Here is a 20,145-nt window from a genome sequence, read left to right as displayed (position 1 = left end):
CTTGCGTCCCTCTACGAAAAGATACGCATTCTTATAGTCTGTCTTACAGACCCTGATACATTTATATCAACTACAGCCCATGCAAGTCTATAATGTTTGGCAAGTCTAGATTACTGCAGTATCTGAAAATGAAGAGAATCACTGGGCTCCCTTTTTATTAGATTTTTATTTTCTGTATGATATGTTCATTTCAGAGACTATATGTTAGTCTAGCATTCTTATGTTGCATCCTTATATCCTTATGTTCATACGCATGTCATCACTGTCAAAATTTGTGGACAATTTTTACACTTTAATTGTTGTAATTTACTAATAAGGCTTTTTTTTTCATTTTAGACCGTAAGACCAACCGACCCCAAATATGTGGAGACTTTTTACGCTCCAATTGTTGTAATTTACTTATAAGGCCTTTTTTCTTTGAGACCGTAAGCCCGACCTACCCTCAAAATTAGAAAAGAATATAATTAATTTTGACAAGTTTTATTCGAACTTAAAACTACAGCAATCATTTTCCGTATATTGCCATATTAAAATTTGTTTGTTTTTCATTCATTAGTATCACTACTGACCTAGAATTTGAAATAAAAAAAACAAAAAAAACCATGATTTTCGAACACCTCCATTTAATTTTAGGCCAAACATTTTGTAAACCAACTTATTAAAAATAAGTGGCGTAACTCCATTCAACCAATAACCCGACAGTATGTTTTACGAGGAGACGAAGTGAAAGTCTATAACGAGATTCTTCAAGCGGCCAACTCACGTCCCAGGTTCCGCGGTACAGTCGAGCTTGTCTGACAACGTGACGTTTAGTGATGTACATTTCACTGTTTGTACATTTCACACGAGTTAATTGTGCTGTTTATGACTGTACACAGCTACAACAGCAGCTACTGCCACTTATCAATATCAACGTTGAAATAAACATGTTAGCCCGGGTTGTTTAGTGATTGTTATCAACGTAACGAGGTAGATGACGTGGATAAGAACACGTCATAATAACAGCCCGTCGCTTTTCAATGCAATGTCAAGGTTATTAAACGTAGTTTTGTTCATTTATCGCCCGTTTGTACTTGGGAAATAATAACGTGATAACGTGAAATTTTCATCAGAACAAGTAACCAATAATCTTCACATGTAACCAATAATTCTCTATATTGTCTTTTTATCGTGGTTTAATTAAATATATAAAAGCGACAAAACCCTTTCCATATTCATAAGAAATCTGTGCTAAAAACAGTCGATTGTACAATTATGATTATATCATGAGCATGTCTTTTACTCATTCGAAATTATAACATCTCAATTAACCAGACATAAGAGTGTATCAGTGGACGTGGGTGGTTCAATGGTAAGGCACCTAAGATTATGGCCTTGGGTTCGAGTCCCAGAACGCATCACCTTGGTCTCTCCTACCAGTCTCAACGATAATACTAAAATATTGTTCAAGTCGCAGTTCCAATTCAGCCCTTCATTGTCAGATATCACTCACAGCTGTCAACAACATTGCATTGTACCTAGAAACTTGTTGATCTCATTATTTAACAGAGCGGTTTAAACATTGTTCACAGAACTTACAAGCACTCACCCAAACAGGAAAATCTGGACCAAAGCCTTCTCGTACTTATCTCTCTACAAATTGGGCAAGAAGCCGAATTAACCTTGCCACCAAGATGGCCTGAAGACATCACAAAAAGCATCAGTAACAAAGATGTGGTTTAATCATGGTTTAGTATGGTTTAATTCCGTGCAAGTATCTTTCAATCCTACAAAGCAGATCATATTGGACGTAAAAGTAAAAAAATACAAAAATTCTATAAATGCTGTCATTTTATTATCGATGCAATGTATTGATAGAATTTTATTATCGATGCAAAGTATTGATTGATGCACCACAAAAGAACTTATTCCAAACATAGAATACATAAAACGAAAAATTATTCCATATTATGACTCTACCAAGTGTATTTATTGATCAATTGGCGCAGTAGATTTCTTTTTCAAATTTTGTCAACGCTGAAATTGTTATTTAGAAACAGTGTGTATAAGCGATGTTAATGTATTTTTACCTTTCGTTCTGTAAATGAAACCTAAAATTATTATTATTAAAGGTTTTAGCCTGTTAAGCACCATATCAGAAGCAAGGATCTCCTGCCACAGCATCCAATCTGCTGTTGACGGTGTTTGGGCCAACACGATACCCAGAAACCCCCGCTACAAGATAGGCAAAGTGTCCGAGCAGACTTTCAGCTATTAAGACTGTATTTGTGAAGATAGAATATCATAATATTTGTACTGTGTAAGTCTCTGTGATGTACCGTCTCCAGAAGTGTGTTGATGCGTTGTTATGACATGTGCACGTGCAGTGTATGTACACTCGTAAGTGGGGGTGTACATCTCACTTTGGGGGATTCCCTCAATGGTCTGGGGAATGTACAGTGTGGCTCCTCGTCAAGTGCTCTTATGTTTACCGTTATGCCCGCATTGGATAACTTGATGACTATCTTGATTGGTTGTAACGCTGTAGTCGTTTTCATGTTTCTTAGTCATATTTCACTTCGAGATGATCTGTTTGGAAATAATTTATGCGTTCCACTCATAAGAAGCTTACTTGATACTATTAGAGGCCGCCTCCGTGGTCTAGTGGATAGAGCATCTGCCCGGAGAGCAGTAGGTAGGTGGTTTGATCCTCTGTAACGTCACACCAAAAGACTTTAAAAATGGTACTTGTTGTTACCCTGACTGGCTCTGTTCGGAGTCAGTATACTGTGTCTGAGTGGGGTATTTATGTTAAACTGCGGCATGGTATCACGGTGGGGTAGCACGATAAAACTGACATTAGTCTGGAATAGGTAATGCTGGAGAGCACGCACGCACGGACGGACGGACGCAAACACACACACACACACACACACACACACACACACACACTTACATCGCTGTATGGGTGCAATAATCTTGGCATGAACGTATGCGTCCCGCACATATAATAAATATTTGATACTATCAGACGTAGTTAAAAGGTTGTTTTCTGTCGTTGGAGTAGGTATTTGTAATAAAGTTAAAAGTTGAAAACAGCTTTATCTTTTCTGAAAAGGAGACAGCAACATGATTTTCCTGCTGAGTAAATTGTTATTGCTGACAGTTACTGTTTAATTCTTGTCTGCTGAGCATCGGATTCTTAATTGTTCGACAGACGAGAGGTTAGCCCGGGAAATTAAACCACATAGTCGTTACGAAGAAATGGAAATATGCGTAATATTCATGACAGAAGCGCCATGATTAGAATTCTTCCAGAAACAGACGCATGTCTCGGGGAGCAAGGAAACTAAACTGTCTGATGTTATAAGGATGCTGGGGTTCCAAGACTAGCCAGACTCAAGGGATATTCCTTCCCCCGGCCCACGTCGCCAACGGGCTCAGCCCTACCCCATGTTTCGTCTCAACCAGATCATTAACGCCGGTATAAAACAGTAGGCACACAGCAGTAATTAGCTACTCCCCATACACAAGATACACTACCCCTCCGGTTGAAACCCCCAACATCCCTCCCCGCATTTGCACTTCATCAAGTTCCCGTCCAGCGTTTATTGCCCAGGCTTGTTTGAAGTGGCAATGTTAGCCTGTATAGGAACGATAGCGCAGTAACACGACGCAGTCGTCTTGATAACAGTGGTTATATAGTAATGAGTTCTTTGAAATTGGACCTCTAGACCCTTGTGGGAGTCCTCTGGTCAGTTCCGGAGTGTACCATCGGCGTCGTGAGGATCTGGGAGAGTCCTTGCATCGCTCGTCGTGATGGTCAGACTGACCAATGTCGGCATGGAGTCTGGACCAAATCGGTTCTGTTGTTTTGCGGAAGAGTTAGATGGTTCTATCTTGTTAACCTGGATAAAGGTCATCACGATTGTCCGAAGGACATCTTTCTTTCACCTCGTTGGGCTATTCTTCTTTTAGAAAGAAGATAACCTGGATTTCTGACCATGCTTAAAGTTCGCTTAGTTATATTGAACCTCGTGGGAATTCTGAGATAGAATTGGTCCCCAGCAACAGCTTGTTGTACGAGGCGGCTGAGTGTTGATTGAGTGTCATCTTACCCGACGGTGCGGGAAGATGCTCATAATATCAATCACTGGTTTGTCTCTATAAAATTTGTTGGTATCTTGATAGACCGACGTCGCGGCGGTAAACAACAAAGTATGATACTATGATGATTGGTTATTTGGTTGGTTTGTTGTTTAACGCCGCACTCAGCAATATTCCAGCTATATGACGGCGGTCTGTAAATAATCGAGTCTGGAACAGACAATCCAGTGATTGATATCATGATCATCGATCCACGCAATTGGGATCGATGACCTGAATCAACCAAGTCAGCGAGCCTGACCACCCGATCCCGTTAGTCGCCTTTTTACGACAAGCATAGTCGCCTTTTACGGCAAGTATGGGTTGCAGAAGACCTATTCTACCCCGGAATCTTCACGGGTCGATACTATGATGATGACAGCCCTCTCCCCCATCCCCATCCCCATCCCCAACCCCATTCACCACTATCGTGGACAACAGACCAGATTATGCATGTGCGAAAACTATTTCACGGAAGAAAACATGAGACATGGTCTAGTTAACCGTATAAACCAAACGAAATTTTAGGAAGATGAATTTGAAGTCCTTTCAAATGCGACATTGACATAAACATTACCAAATCGAATGTCAGTTAAATAATGGTACGTGAATGTTCCTACCGTTATGTTGGTAATATAAGATGCCACAAAAAATAAACATGGCTTTTAAACGGAATGTTCGCATCACCATAATGGTTACTGGTCAGTTTCACAATGAAGTTGGTTTGTTTTATTGCGAGTTAATTTCGTTTGTGTTGAAACAAACCTGATAAAGTCCCCACAGTTAATGTTTACTGTAGCAACGTAATTCGTCACCGAATCGTCCCGGAAGATTAGATCTAGGAACATCACTCATTCCTTGTTTTAAAGTCACTTTATGTTAACGTAATAATTACTTTCAGCAATATAAAATTGTCCGATCCAATTAGTGCAAGATTCGAAATATTTTATTGTGTGTTTATATTGTCAAACACTGATAAATTCCTCTTGACGTCAAAGTAAGATGTGTTCGTTCAAAGGCAAATGCTATCTTCCACGCAACTATTTGAAATATCAGGTCTGTTCCTCGAGATTCTCGTAATATTGCCTCTGGGGTCTTATTTGAGTGAAGATTCTGTATCAAAGATAATGGTTTGCGTTTGAATCCCCCTCCCAAGTCAAAGACCTTGGTTCACAGTGTTATTGTCTTTGACAGATAAGCCTTTTGAGGCTGTTCGACCTCATCTTATCATGGTCGCCATGTGCAAGCTTTGGGTCTGTGGTATGATGGTAATATCAGCTTGTTGTACGGGCCTTGAAGAACATAAACAATCTGACCATTCCTTGTCAAGTCCTCAGAAAGGATTTCAAAGACTGCATTGACAAACTGTTGTTGTCGTTACGATAAAGCCGCGTTCCTTCTCCCCCTCAATGGCCAAACGCATAGTCGGAAGTTTCGATTAGGAAGAGTTACGTCCCGTTGTTATCGTCCAAATCTCGCGATCAAAGACGTGATTACGTTATCGCTATGGAAGCAGATGAAGTGTGTCCAGTGCGGACATTAACGGTCATTAGTGACCTGAGTGCTTATTACGGATGACCATTTAGATTGATGTTACACCTGCTACGTCATTCCATGTCCGACGTGGCTTCCATTTAAATTCTTAGATGATCATTCAAAACTGAAGCTTATCTCCTTATCGGCTTAGTAGCTGAATATGGCATAGTTGCGCTGCTTTGATGTTGGTCTGTTAGTTGAAATAGTGCTTGTCTAATTAACGTTAGCAATACCGATGGTTCCTAACCTTGTTGGATTAGGTTTTAGTTGCAAAATACAAAAATAAAATGGGAATGGAAATAATGAATAGTGGTTTGGTGTTTTTTTAACGCTCCATTCATCAATATCACTGCGCTGTGACGGCGGCCTGTAAATAATCAAGGGACCGATAACCCGAATCTCCATGGGTACCCAATTTAGTCGCCTTTACGGCTAGCAATGGGGTGCTGGACACACGTGCAGAATGAATAAAATTAATAGATTCAGACAGGAAATTATTTGTGCACTATGGAATACATTATCATCTATGGACGTAAAGAAGGCATGTATCGAAAAGATATTTCTTGTCCCAAATGACCTGTAGGGTTATATATGCCGTCGAAACAAAAGCATGTGACGATTTCTTCACTCGAAAAATATGACAATTACGTATCTGAATAATCAAACAATTACTCGTAGATCACATGATGATGATGATGATGATGATGATGATGTATGCCGTCGAAACAAAAGCATGTGACTTTCGTGAATATTCAAACAATTAGATCACATGATGATGATGATGATGATGATGATGATGATGATGGCGATGGTGATATCCGTTAGGACAACGCTACTTTTGAGCACACAAACTATCGCCCAGCTTATCGTGTTGCTGGTGAATAAGTCTACTAATGTCTACCTTCTTGGACGGCATTATCATAAGTGCAGTTGTAGATCCTCGAGCAGGGAGATGAGAAGGATCCTGCTTAAAACCTGTGGAGCGATAACTTCTCGTAGAAACTGTATGGCCACCGTGTTTAAGTATGCAGCTGTCACAATCCAAGTGAAAATACGACCGGCTTCAAAAAACTGTGATACAAAAAATCGTGAACGTATGAATTATGCAAACAGCTCAATCTACATATGGAATATGTGTCAGTATAACCGTAACGCGGGAAACTCTACCACGGATCGATGTGCGGAGGGGTGGGGGTGCACTTCATGAATTTAATGTTGGGCTTTGTCATTAATTATATCCAGCGATGGTTGTAACAAAAAATGGTGGACTGAACCCGGATCTCGCGAGGTGGGTGACGTTAGTCCTAGCTGAGACGTGGACAGCCGCTGTCGCAACATCGCTGCAAGCGATGTAGCCAGAGCCAGCTGCAACTCTTTCTGTGAGGGCAGGCTAATTTGGCGGCAATGATTGAAAGGGGAGGCAATTCTGCCTGACAGGCGTGCAGAGCCCGAGACAGCCAGAGGCAAGCACTAGAGGTATGGCGAGCTGCTCTCATGATTGATTGGTCATTGCTTCTAAATGTCACGTGATCAACCTGGCCAATCAGATTCTGACGTTTTTATGCTTAGATAATACGTATGTGATACATCTTGGATTCTGTAGAGGGAATCGTGGCAGCAAAAAGACGGGGGTAATCTACCGTATTTTTGAACAAATGCAAAACACGACAATATACATCGCTTACGAAATTATACATGACGCGAAATCCAGTGATTCGCAGAAAAATGCATTTAAAATAAAAACGACCAATGATGATATATTTTTGGAAATCACTGGCATTTTGGGACTGATGCGTTTTTCTGTTTCAATTACATCAACACGTTTCCAGGTTCTTTTAGATCCGTTGTCTTTCAAGACCCGGCATTGTATGGCGCGTTCAAGAAATGTGCGAGTAGTCCGTTTTCATTATTGTATCAGCAGTCTCCCAATTCTTGGGATGTTTCGGGTCACATCATTAGCTATTGGAAGTGGCAGCTTCAACGGAGGAGGATTCGTTGATGATGTTGTGTTCAGAAGCAGGTCGCCAGCTCACACACACGCCTTCCCCCAGCATCCAACCCAGGTCCGATGTAGATGACTTTTCACATGCCTACTCTCCAAGTCATCAGTCATGCTGGTGATTGAGTGAGACTCGGACATCCTATGACAAGTGGCTGGATGAGCGAGTTGGAGGAATGCGGGTTTGGTTCAAAGAAAGTGAAGACTTTTTCACCCCGTATTCTAACACATTGCCCGAAATAAATTTAGTAAAAATTTGACAAAAAATAATTCTCTAAAGGAATCCTCAGGTCTCTAATTTGGAGTTGAAAATGGTATGAATATGGGCTGTTGGGGCTGAGAAGTGATGACAGTGGAAAGGGAGTGAATGTTTCATCAAATATATGCTCTAGGGTCTGAGAGAGACTAGCCTTTTCCACAAATTCAAGTTACACAAGTTGAAGCTTCAAACGAGAATGCTTGTCAGAATTTGTATTTGTGTTGTACTAATGGCGTGTTTCTGCAATATCAAGAATCCTTTACGTCCCTGAGGTTTGCCAGGACATACGATCGTGGGTTCGAATTCAAGATTCCCTCTGATAATGAGCATAGATTTGCTACTTGTGCTTGTTGGTTTCACCAGTGTGGAAAACGTCTGGGGCCTGCATCACTCCGGGCTTTCCTCCCACATCAAACTGACACGCCGTGATATGACAGGAATAGTGTTCAAAGTGGCATTAACCCACATCCAGTCGTGGACCTACCGCCATGGAAGTCTATGAAATAAGGTTAAAAACTTGCAACTATGAGCAATATTACCACGCATACAATCAGCCTTACATTTTGTTTGTTTGTTTGTTGTTTAACGCCGCAATAAACAGTATACTAGCTATAGGACGCCGGTCTGTAAACAGTCGAGTCCGGACCAGACAACCCAGTGATTGACATCATGAATATCGACCCACGCATTTGGGATACGATGGTATGCATCAACCAAGTCAGCACCTCTTACGTTAAGCAAAGTCGTCTTTTACGACATGCGTGGGTTGCTGAAGACCTTTTCTACCCCGGATCTTCACGGGTCCCGTTCTTTTTGGTTTAGATGTGTACATTTATGTACAATTTATTCTTTCAAATTATGTTGTTTGGAAACTATTATCGAAATTGTTTGAAAATATTTATGTGAAACGGGCAAATGAAAGCATCTGCCTTGTGTCATATCTCTAAAATTGTATCAATTTATATGAAACGGATCACTACGTATTCTTTCATATACGTCACATTTGCATAATCGATAAGGCTGATATGCTATCTGTACTTTGAGGCAAACATTGTGATATATCGATTGTCAAGCAATGCGCGAACCGGAGCAATCCGATGTAAGCGTTCATGACTGTAAAATTGATCACCATGTGTCCTCTGACAGCTAGCAAATAGCAAGTATTTCGCGATGGAATATATAGACGGGGTCTATACCGCCAAAATTGTAGTTCGTTTATGTCAATTACCATTTTGTAATTTAATAAAATGATAATAATGCTCGGAATATTCTTCTAAATCTGAAATGCCCCTTCGAATTCAATAAAACATCTATGACTGATGAGGTTAGGTAAAGAATTGCCCGAAATCAAAGATTTATCTACAAGTTTCAAAGTTCTTTTTGAACCTCTTCCTTATGCGATCACCTCATTTGTGTCTAGTGTCTGGTGCAACGACACCAAGTACATTTCTCGCAGTGTTTAAAGGAAGACTATCCCCCGTAGTCGTGTTGGTCCCCGTCTTTTTCTTGATGTTGTGACGACTTCCTCGTGTGTACCTTTGACGCAATGTATGATGAGGCTGGTTCTTCATTGGTAGCTCGATATCAATTATACACATCATAAATTTTAACAAGCCAGCAAGCAGAGTGGTGTCTGGAGAACTTGAATCAAATTTGATGGGTCTTCCAAATAGCCCAAACCTAGTCACCCACCAATAAGGAACATGCGTGTGCGCAATCAATAAACATACTAGTCCATCTTATTCCCTTTTAAGGGACCGTCTAAATGGTCCAGTTGATAGAGCGTCTGCCCGGACAACGGAAAGTCCGTGGTTTGACGTACGCGTCATACCTAAAGACGTTGAAAGATGTTACCCTGCCTGGAGCTCGGCATTAAAGGGATCTCTCTCTCTCTCTCTCTCTCTCTCTCTCTCTCTCTCTCTCTCTCTCTCTCTCTCTCTCTCTGTCTCTCTCTCTGTCTCTCTCTCTCTCTGTCTCTCTCTCTCTCTCTCTCACACACACACACACACACACACACACACACAGGTCGCTAGATTAGTGCAGTAATCTTCATAGCGACGTTAAAACTAATCTCATCTAACCCTTATGACTGATGACAAAATATGGACTCACTAATATATTGTTGATTGTGGCAATTCTCCGCGTATACATTCCCGTCGCTTCAGGCTTACTACGATCCATATCAACAACTGCTAATGTTATATTTTTAATCCTCGTCATACATCAACTTCATGCAAAACGACGGTAGACCAAATCTTTATAAATCACGTTCCCCGACTGACACTTACGTCCAACTGAAATCATTAGTCTGTCTGTCTGGGGAATATATCCAATCTGTCACAAATTTCACTGATACATGTGTATCATTCAAAGTCTGGTTCTTTTTTCTCCAAGTCGAACACCTTGCGTTGATGGTGACTGTGTTCTCGGCGCTTCATCATGTCAGGACGGGATCACAGCAAGATTAGTGTTAACCCAGAGGGCCCAATTTCAGATGGTTCAGGCGACCGACTTAGCCATAAAACAAATAAGGGTCTTTCAATTAGCTGTGCTCTTTTACAAATAGTTTCCTGATTCAGGGAGACAAGGGACGGACATGACAGATCGAACTTTGACGTCTCGAACGAACAGGAAGGAAACTGTTTCACTCAACAAAGACGTCTTCAAAATGGCCGACGTCACCTGCTCCACGAGGCCACGTGATCCGTGTTGACGAAGCTTTACTGTTTTAAGCCTTTGTACTTTTGTATGCATCTCTTTGCCATGGTTGTTTTGTTTCCGGAAGTTATTTTTTTAAAGTAGAGAACATATTGTTTCGGTTATGATCAAAGTAATGTTTTCATCTTTGTCAGTCAGTTTTGTTTGATATGTCTCGTCTAGGTAGTTATTTTTAAGTGAATTGTTTCAGAGAAGGTATGTAAAATGAAATGACCTCAACCCAAATTTCTGATAATGGTAAAAAATACAAGTAATTTGTCACGGACAAGATGTTGAAAGTAATAATTATGCACAGATCTTGTTTTACTTTTAAAACTACCCGTGAAGATTCGGGTTAAAATTGATCTTCAGCAATCCACCCTGGTCGTCAGACGATATAATGGTATCGGGTGGTCAGTCTCGCTGACTCGGTTGATCGTATCCCAAGTGCTTAGATCGATCCTCGTGATGTCAATCACTGAATTATCTGGTCCAGACTTGATTGTTTACAGACAGCCTTCGTATAGCTGGAATAATGCTGAGAGTTGCCTTAAAGAACAAACAAACAAAAATATTCCTAAACTTGTTTCTAAAGTTTTGCCATTCTCGACAATGTCATTGTCGACTTAATCCAAAAAAATATAAAAACAAGTCAGTAACTTTCAACAAAGCTGTCAACTTTACTTACATACGCTATGACAAGGTACAAACGCAGGGTGATTAACCCGTGATTAATTAAAGTCGGGCAATGAATTATTCTTGAAACATATTTTTAAAGTCATTTTCACAGCGTTTATACATGGCACTCCTCGTTTCCCAGGCCCAGCTGTAGGTAGGTATGTCGTCCACGTACCTGTAGTTTGTCTCATATGACAAGCAGCTGTCAGAAAGGCGTTATGACCATTATATACTAGCTTGCACTGCCCAGCAATGATGTAGTATAAGTTTGTTGGTGTCCAATGTGAAGACGTTTAAGGTCGTTACCTCAGTTGTAGCCATATTGGTAGACTAACATGTGGTCTGTGACACTTTTTACACAGTACACTCTCTTCTCTAAATTCTGTTGGGTTTTTTCGGTGCTGATGTAAAATAGCGCTGTAGACTTGCTATTTTAAAATTACTACTATGTTGGTCGGCAACATTTTCTTTTTTTTTTAAAACATTGTGCTAGCGTTTGCTATTTCATTTAAAAATGTATCATTTTAAAGCTTGTTCATTACATCCGTGACTTGTTTTAATTTATATATCCTCATATTCCTTGCCCATTTACACTTTTATCATTGTTTTGTATGCATTGTAGCTTACAAGTTGATATAACATACACGTCTTATAAAGAACCTCTCTCAGTAAAATGTTCTTGTTCGAAGTATCAGTCAATCATTCAGCTTTGTTCCAGAGACACCACTTATAGTACATGCTTACCCGTTTCGCGAACACCTAGTGTCATAACTGCTCTATTCATACAATGTTCACCGCTATTTTGCCACACGCCCTATTGGATCTATTTCGGTGGATGATCGAGACTGGTCGTTCTATGACGTTGACGTCATATATTACAAAGAATATTTGTTACAATATCTGAGGCTTTGTGTGTGCATTGTAAATAAATTAATTTTATAGAAAATAACGGTTGCATTTTAGAGTAAGTTGATGAAGAAAATAGAAAGGTTTTATACAATTATTGAACGTCTAATTTTGCGCATTTGAGTTAATATGAAATCCGTTACCTAAGCTTGATAAATTAGATAAAGTAAATAGCATTTGCGTAAAGTGTACATGTGACTATCTCCCCTTTTTACCTGAAGGATGATGGGTGCATTCATACGACTCAAAAGAAGTGTAGACATGACAGATTAACTATATAGTCGTATGAAAAAATCGGGCGTTCTTAAGTTTATTTTAAGTATATTTTTTAAGTATATTTTTAAGGGTATTTTGATAATAAATATTTAGTCTTAGCTCATCCTGAGTACCTTTCGGTATTCTGGTTTTGACTAGGGTACATTTCTGTATACAGAAACGTACCTGGGGTACATATCTGTAGTACCTATGCCGACAACGACCCCCTTCAGTCCAACTGCTATTAGACTTTCATTTAGTCTATGATATCTTATTTCTCACAATACCCTTCTTGACTCTAAAAATAAAAATAAAAATTTTCCCTATGCTGATTCGTGTGGAATAGAGCTAGCTAGAGCTGGCTGGACTTGCTTTTTTATACCTTTCTAGATGTATTTTTTTCCATAAAATAAATATATTCCACAGTCATGGTGCATGACTAAACTGCTATGTATTACCGGACGTATTTGGTATTTTAGAATATATCATTCAAGTCGCTGTCTATTTATTTCTTTAAGATAAGGGTGAGGGCATCAATTCAGTTTTACCAAACAACGATTTCGTTCGAAATTGTGAACGCCTTACTTAGCATAACATTAGATTACATTTGGAGAAATCTGACGTAAACACCAAGCGGTTTGTGAAGGATCACAAACTTATGCAATCATGGACTCGTAAATCAATATATTTTCTTCGGTTATATTTGAAGTATTTTTGCTCACATTCTTCAAGTATAGATGCTGGAACGATATTTCCAGCGCGGTTCCCTCCACCTGTGGCTAGTAAAGAGAGTGTGACGTTTGTATGTAACAAGTAGATGTATTGTATATTTGTTTAAGCCGCGGCTGCGTGTGTCGGGCGGAGATATCCGTTTAGACAATAACAACCGACTACCACGAGGTCGTGATAGACATCGTTTTACATACTTGTGAACATTTCTGTAACCATAGATTGTGATAATAATGATGTAGAGCACGTAAGTAGTCATTTACAAGATCATCAAATGTGCTAAGACAAACATAAGTTTACATGAGAAATCTAAAGGCCACGGGGGCTATCGGTGAAGGCATCACAATCATCGCTTTCTTTTGGTTTCGAGTGTTGTGGCTTATGAATTAAGAATGTTTTCATTATACACCATTTTAACGGTATTTTGATTAGTTGAAAAAATTCTGTTCACGATTTTTATTAATTGAAAAACAGTAAAAAATTATTTATTTCGAAATTGCAAAAGTATGGTCATATATATCGTTATATCGTTTTAAGCTTTCTGACAAGCACCCCTCCAGTTTATTGAGAGTTTATCTGAATTGACGATGTGATGAGTGTCTGGGTAAAAGAGTTTTGTCATGTTTATTGCTTGGCATGTGGATTAACGAGGTCTCTAATCTCGCATGGCCCGTGTATCTGTGCCCCGTCCGTGTTGAGCCCGGGGGTAGATGTTATAGCCCGTGGGGGGTGAATGGTCAGTTAGTGTCCGGAGTAACTGTCCGCACTTTGACATTCCTATACCTGGCCCGTGACGGGACATGTTTATCCCACGTGGGTCTGATTTAATCAGAATTATTTCTCTGCTTTCAAACAATGAAGCAATATCTCACGAGCAGTTCTTGACACGATGAAAGATCCACGGGGTCAGCTTTCAAGGTGGCGTGGAGATGGCGCAAAAGCTCACGCGCTATTCCCCGCGTCCACAGGTGATGACCGCTGTACATTTCAACACGTGCTGTCAAGGACGTCACCGTTACACACACACATTGTTTTGACAGCGCTGAAATGTGAGATAATTGTTTCAACGTGGCTCACGTCTTGGATGGAAAATACCTATATACCGCAGAGACAACCACATCTTGCAGAGTATTAAGTTCAAGTACATGTAGATTACAGTGACCACTCAGTTTCAACTTTTGATTCTCCCAGATGTAGCTAGTTTGTACCCTGCCAAATGGAACTGTTCCGTACAGTAAGAATTCTTGACTCTTCTCTTATAAAACATGGAATATCAGATAGACAGTCATATTCAGTATATGGCATCCAGCCCAAAATATGTACTAAAGCATAACCATGCATTATCGACCCGTGAAGATCCAGGAGGAGAATAAGTCTTCAGCAACCTATGCTTGCTCGAAGATGCGACTAACGGGATCGGGTGGTCGCTGACTTGGTTGAAGCATGTCATCGTATCCCAATTGCGTAGATCGATGGTCATGATGCCAATCAATTGATTGTCTGGTCCAGACTCAATTATTTACAGACCGATGTCATATAGCCGGAATATTGCTGAGTGCAATGAACAAACAAACAATCCTGCATTATATCAGATACTCAACGGTGTGTTTTTCTTCTTGTATTTACTTGAGATAGGAATAAACAACCTTTTTTTGTGCATGATAATATATATAACTGATTGTAGTAAAAACACGTATGGTTTGTGTGTGAGGATGCTTCCCATAAGAGGTTATATATCATGTACTCTTAGCGGAAAGGGCAATGAAAGCCGTTTGCTGTCTGTTGCGTCTATTATATTCTATGGCTTCTTTGCTATTCTGAGACGAAGATATAATTTATTGAACTTATACACCCACAAGAGACCGAGAACAGGAACAAAGTTAAGTCCTATGTCTTCTTTTCGTGCAGTCTTGTAAAAATAAATTACTTTATGAATACTATATGACAAACAAGATATATAACGTTGAGGATTGTGTAAGGCATGCAAGAGAAACACTATCTACAGATGCGTGTTGATATTCAATTCAAGCCTGCTTTTAGCCTGAAACCAAAATTCTGTACATCTTAATCATTCAACACGACATCACTCGGGGAAAATTAACTTAGTCTATGTTTCATGAACAATCGGATCCGGTCCTGAGGGTGCATCTTCAGATGAAGATTTATATTTTGTAGACGCGTTATCAGTTTCAGACAGTTTTGTACCTTATACTTTAATTTAATTAATTGTGAAGAGGAAAACCAATTTTCTTGAAAGATTAATTATGTTATAAACTGTTGTTCCGAGACATGGTGTCGTTCAAGTGCACTTTCAGATAAACTTTTATCTTAACAAAATGATGAAAGTTTGTGATTTTATAAGTGTTTAAAAATATGAGTCAGCTGATCTTTCAATCGAAATTCCTCTAATCTGGAAAGAAACAATTGAAACGATGACTATCGCATATAACATGTACACGAACCGATATGTTTACATTGAAATATCCAAAGCAATTATATTATGGAAGGGAAATTGTAAAAAGAGTTTTTGTTAAAAAAAATCTATATAAAGATTGCATCTGTGTCTTACAAGCGAGAGTGAAATGGACGCGTGTCTGCTGCTGAATCACCTGGCGATGCTAACTTGCGGTATCACCACGAGATTCGTCAGGCCTCCTGTGTCACAGTATATACGTTCTGACAAGCCAGGGCCTGACGCCGTAATTGATTCGAAAACAACGTGCAGTATGCTGCTATGTATATACAGAAGCCCGCAGTCTTGTTACAAAATATTTTATTTGGTAAATAATGTTGGTTGTGGTATTTAATTATATGGATAAATGTCGCTGCCGTGTGGAATTAAGGTTATAATTTAAAACCATGTTGTTGTTTTCGTAGGAACCTGCTGTTTTGCATGTTAAACAGAACAGAAATTAATTCAGTGTAGTTTATGTTTTGGAGCGGTTTGTATTACATTATAAAAACGTATTTGAGTATTTTATAAACAATAATTTATTAAATGTACAAAAATATTAATCAGTAAACAATTATATGTCATGCGCATATATTCTACTGCATGATTTAACCTCTTGAAATTCGTGATATAATTAATGGGCGGGGTTCAACAAAATAATTACTAGCAATAAAAATCAGATGGCTTATTCGGCTATTAAGATTTATTTCCCTGGCGCAATTATTCTTACGCTTTAAGAAATCGCCACCGCGGGTTGCTCGCAAATTATGAAACAAAATTGCTGTTTTTGATATTTACGGAAACCTCGTGGGACCACAAATCTGTAACTAACCGAAACATATCCCTGTGTGCAGGGCCCCAAAGGTTCAAGTGATCCCTACCCTTGTCATGTTGCTCTGCCAAGTCAAAAAGTAGCTCGGATCGATTTCCACAATTCTACATAAATATTTGATTAGGAAAGGGCCCAACTATTACGGTAATGAGAAAGAGAGTGCATTTTGCTCAGTCACGTCGTTATCATTAAAAATTAAACAGCCTTGATCATTGCATAATGTGATTATCCCAGGGTGATTTGATTAAGCGCTTGTGCTGCGGTTGGCAAAAGGGTCAGTCAAGAAAATCGTAACACGGCCTAATTTGATCATCTCGGGGCCTCTGTACATAAAGGCGGGTCGATCGTTGTAGCGGCACATGGCCTGGCTAAATTACGACTTCCATTTGCCGCAATGTATCCCCCTCAAAGACTCAGGGGACCGAGACATGGGGAATCCCTTGGAGAGTTTGCTCGTTCCAGAACAAGCCAATCTCGTTCATATTCCCTCCCCTGTGTTTGGCAAGGCTTGAAATGACCACGCGAGCACCTAACGCTGGTGTTCTATTCCTCGTGGTAATTTTCCCACTCCGATAACTTTCTCTCCGCTATTTTGTAATTTAAATTCATTACCATGAAATTTGAACAAAAATGATAAATTATGGACGAGTTGAACAGTCTTTATCCTCCATATTTTCGTTAGAATGTCACATCGCTTTGGCATAAGTTTGATCGTGGACGTCACGCAATTTAAAGCTCCAGCGATCAGTATGAAAATGACTGCCTTGAGATTTATGGCGAGGGATCCCTATCGATTTTCCCCTTTTTCTGATATGATATTCGTCATACGGGTAATCCCACGATGCAGGGTTTAAGTTGCACGCAAGGACAAGCGACTACATCAGTTTCAAACGTGCCCTCATATATTGTCCATACGGCATTATGAAATTCGGATCAGGATTTCTTCATTATTCGATCATACATTATTCTGCGATATGAACTTAATTTTTGTTGTACGTTTACTGAAATATTTCAAATGGTGACGCCCTGTTAATGATATAGGTTTGAAATATTTAACATGTATAGTTAGCGCTTTGACAGCATATGTGTTTTACATGGAGTATATATATATATGTTACATATATACTGTTAAAACCCCACCAGAGTGCCTACGGTACATGTAACAGATCCTCGTCCAAATACTTACGTTAATACTGAAGGTTAAATAAAAACTACTCAACTTTTGATAAGAATATGGATTCTTCATACTATTTGTCATAAAAGGTATGAATTTGAAGTCTTTGACATGTGGCCAGAGACCATCAATCGGTATATGGTCTCTGACGTAACACGTTCCGGGCAAAAACATCGACTTTTATGTTAGATATATACCACTCAGCTTTTGATAAGAATATTGATATGTTTCTGTGTAAATACGTATACTTGTCCTGGAAGAATTGTTCTATGCCCCCATCAGTAACTGAGTATACATGGAGAGATAGCATCTGATAGCATCACGAAGCTGCAACGCATACAGCTAAAGGGATATGTTACTATTAGTAAACATGAACTTACACAGGAATCACAGTTTATTCACGTAATTCAATTCATTATTCAAATACATTATCTTTATAAAAATGAATGAGGAACTTCTTATTTAACTATTTTATTTTTATTATTATAACTGCTAATTATCCGGGAAAAGTGGTGGTTCGAATGAAAGGTGTTCCATACTTGATCAGTTCAAAACGATGTCCAAGTTTGACGACAGTACACCCATGGAATACATTAATTATTTAATATTACTGGCATGTTGATAAATTAGTATGGCTTCAAGATTCATTACCCATGTGGTAAACAGAAATTACCGTGTTGGTTCGGGTAGTTAATATCCCCATAAATTAGCGCGCATGCTCCGCGTGCCACGGACGACAGATACACTTGCGTGACGTATTCCCCGCCTGTCCGCCATGTGTCTCGAGGATGTCAAAATGACCCTTGTTGACAAATGTTGCCGCACTCTCACCAGTGACGTCACGGGTCGTTTACTCAAGACATTCCATCTGGGATATCTGATTGACACATAAAATTATTACAGCAATTAGCGAGTCTAGTAGTTGTATAATAGCTATATCAAGTGTTACTGGTATTGTTTGGTTCGAAAATACTGACGGAATTTTAGAGAAATAATTGTGATTACAATATAAGTTATTTAGACGCAAAAGGTTTTATCATACCTGACTAAAGGAATTTGATAAGTCATCATTATATTGTCTTGAACTCCTTAAGAATCATTTTATTTATTGACAACTCGGGACTATATTTATTTCTTGAGGTGATGTGTGTATGTCTTTATTGGAAACTAAATAGAGGCTTTCTAAATTCAAACGAAATACGATACGCCGCTGAATTAAATGCCTTTAAATTTACCGTAAATGCATTTGCTCGTGTACTTAGGTCATAATTATGCTTGTTCACTTTTGTGATTTAACGCCCTTAAGAAATAACCCACCAGACGGGACAGCCAAGTCACAAATAACACTGAAATTTGATCGTATGCCCATTCACTGCTTTTCGAGGAAGTTTAAAAAAATTGAAAATATAAATATGAGAGTTCGGATAATCATGTCATAAGTCTCTCAATAAACATGTTACAATGAGTGCAGTTACTTTCATATTTTGTATTCTGTGTTTATCTTCATTTCCAGGGAACGCGGCGTATTAAATTAACGACGAACATGTCGCCATCTTATCTCAGAATGCAAGCGGGCCAGGAAGTTGTCGGAAAGCACATCTTGGACCAATTTCTGGCGTGTATCTCCGACATTAACCGGAATCTCACGAGCCGATGCACCCTCGTTATGCTGGACATTTTAGTCATTCGGAAAATTACCCGTCTAACTATGACCGCCGAGTTATTCCACGAAGATAATTTCGTTTTAACAAATTTAATTAAAGAGTAGTAGCGGAAGAGGTGATTTAAGTAGAATTGTGACCAATAAAAAAGTCGTTATGTTAATACAAGCGACACTAGGTTATTAAGCAATGAAGGACGTTGTCTACCAAAGAATGTTGCGGGGCAGCATGTGTAATTCTACCCCGGGTTGAAGACTGCTTTCCTACGACTTACTTTACAACGTAAATATTTTGAAAAGGGAAATATATCTTATTTTCAGTTCTATGTTTTATGACAAATTTTACTTTTTATACAAAATATTAACAACCAATGGCAAATCGGACAAATATCAAAACTTTACACAATGTGTATTTGTATGCAATTTTCATGGAATCTTTTTTGGGGGGATACAAAATTCATACATATATAGTTAAACTGTATTGTACTGTACAAAAGTACTTGCATACACCTTTATTCATATCAGGGCAGGATTGGAACATTTAGTTCTTAAAACGGATGAATTGTACTTTTAACGGAATTCATGTTGGATTCACGTACTTACTAGCTGTTGTGTTTATTATTGCTAAATCTTACATTTGAAAAGGTAGCACTAGTGAATATAATGATTATTTATATATTGCAAACGTCTTAATAAATATTTTCGTATGATGTTCGAAACAATTAGTCTGTTTCACGCACAGTTGGTGACCAGTTTCCCTTCACCAGTTCTAATTCAAGCAGAAGCATTATGCTAAGATCAGTGAAGATAGCGTTACAGTAGTTACTATTTAAGTTAATATTT

The 20,145-nt window shown here is 39.0% G+C and overlaps 1 protein-coding gene across 1 annotated transcript in view; it reads left to right on the top strand.

The window, feature by feature from the left end:
- Window positions 1-20,145, top strand: part of LOC139450255 (neurobeachin-like) — a 240,172-nt gene that overhangs the window by 189,894 nt on the left and 30,133 nt on the right. The gene's annotated exons all lie outside the window — the stretch shown is intronic.

The sequence above is a fragment of the Haliotis cracherodii genome, unplaced genomic scaffold, assembly GCF_022045235.1.
Source record: "Haliotis cracherodii isolate W230 unplaced genomic scaffold, xgHalCrac1.p SCAF_8, whole genome shotgun sequence".
Classification (NCBI taxonomy): Eukaryota; Metazoa; Mollusca; class Gastropoda; order Lepetellida; family Haliotidae; genus Haliotis; species Haliotis cracherodii.
The sequence above is the reverse complement of the archived record's forward strand: the minus strand, read 5'-3'. Positions and strand labels throughout refer to the sequence as shown.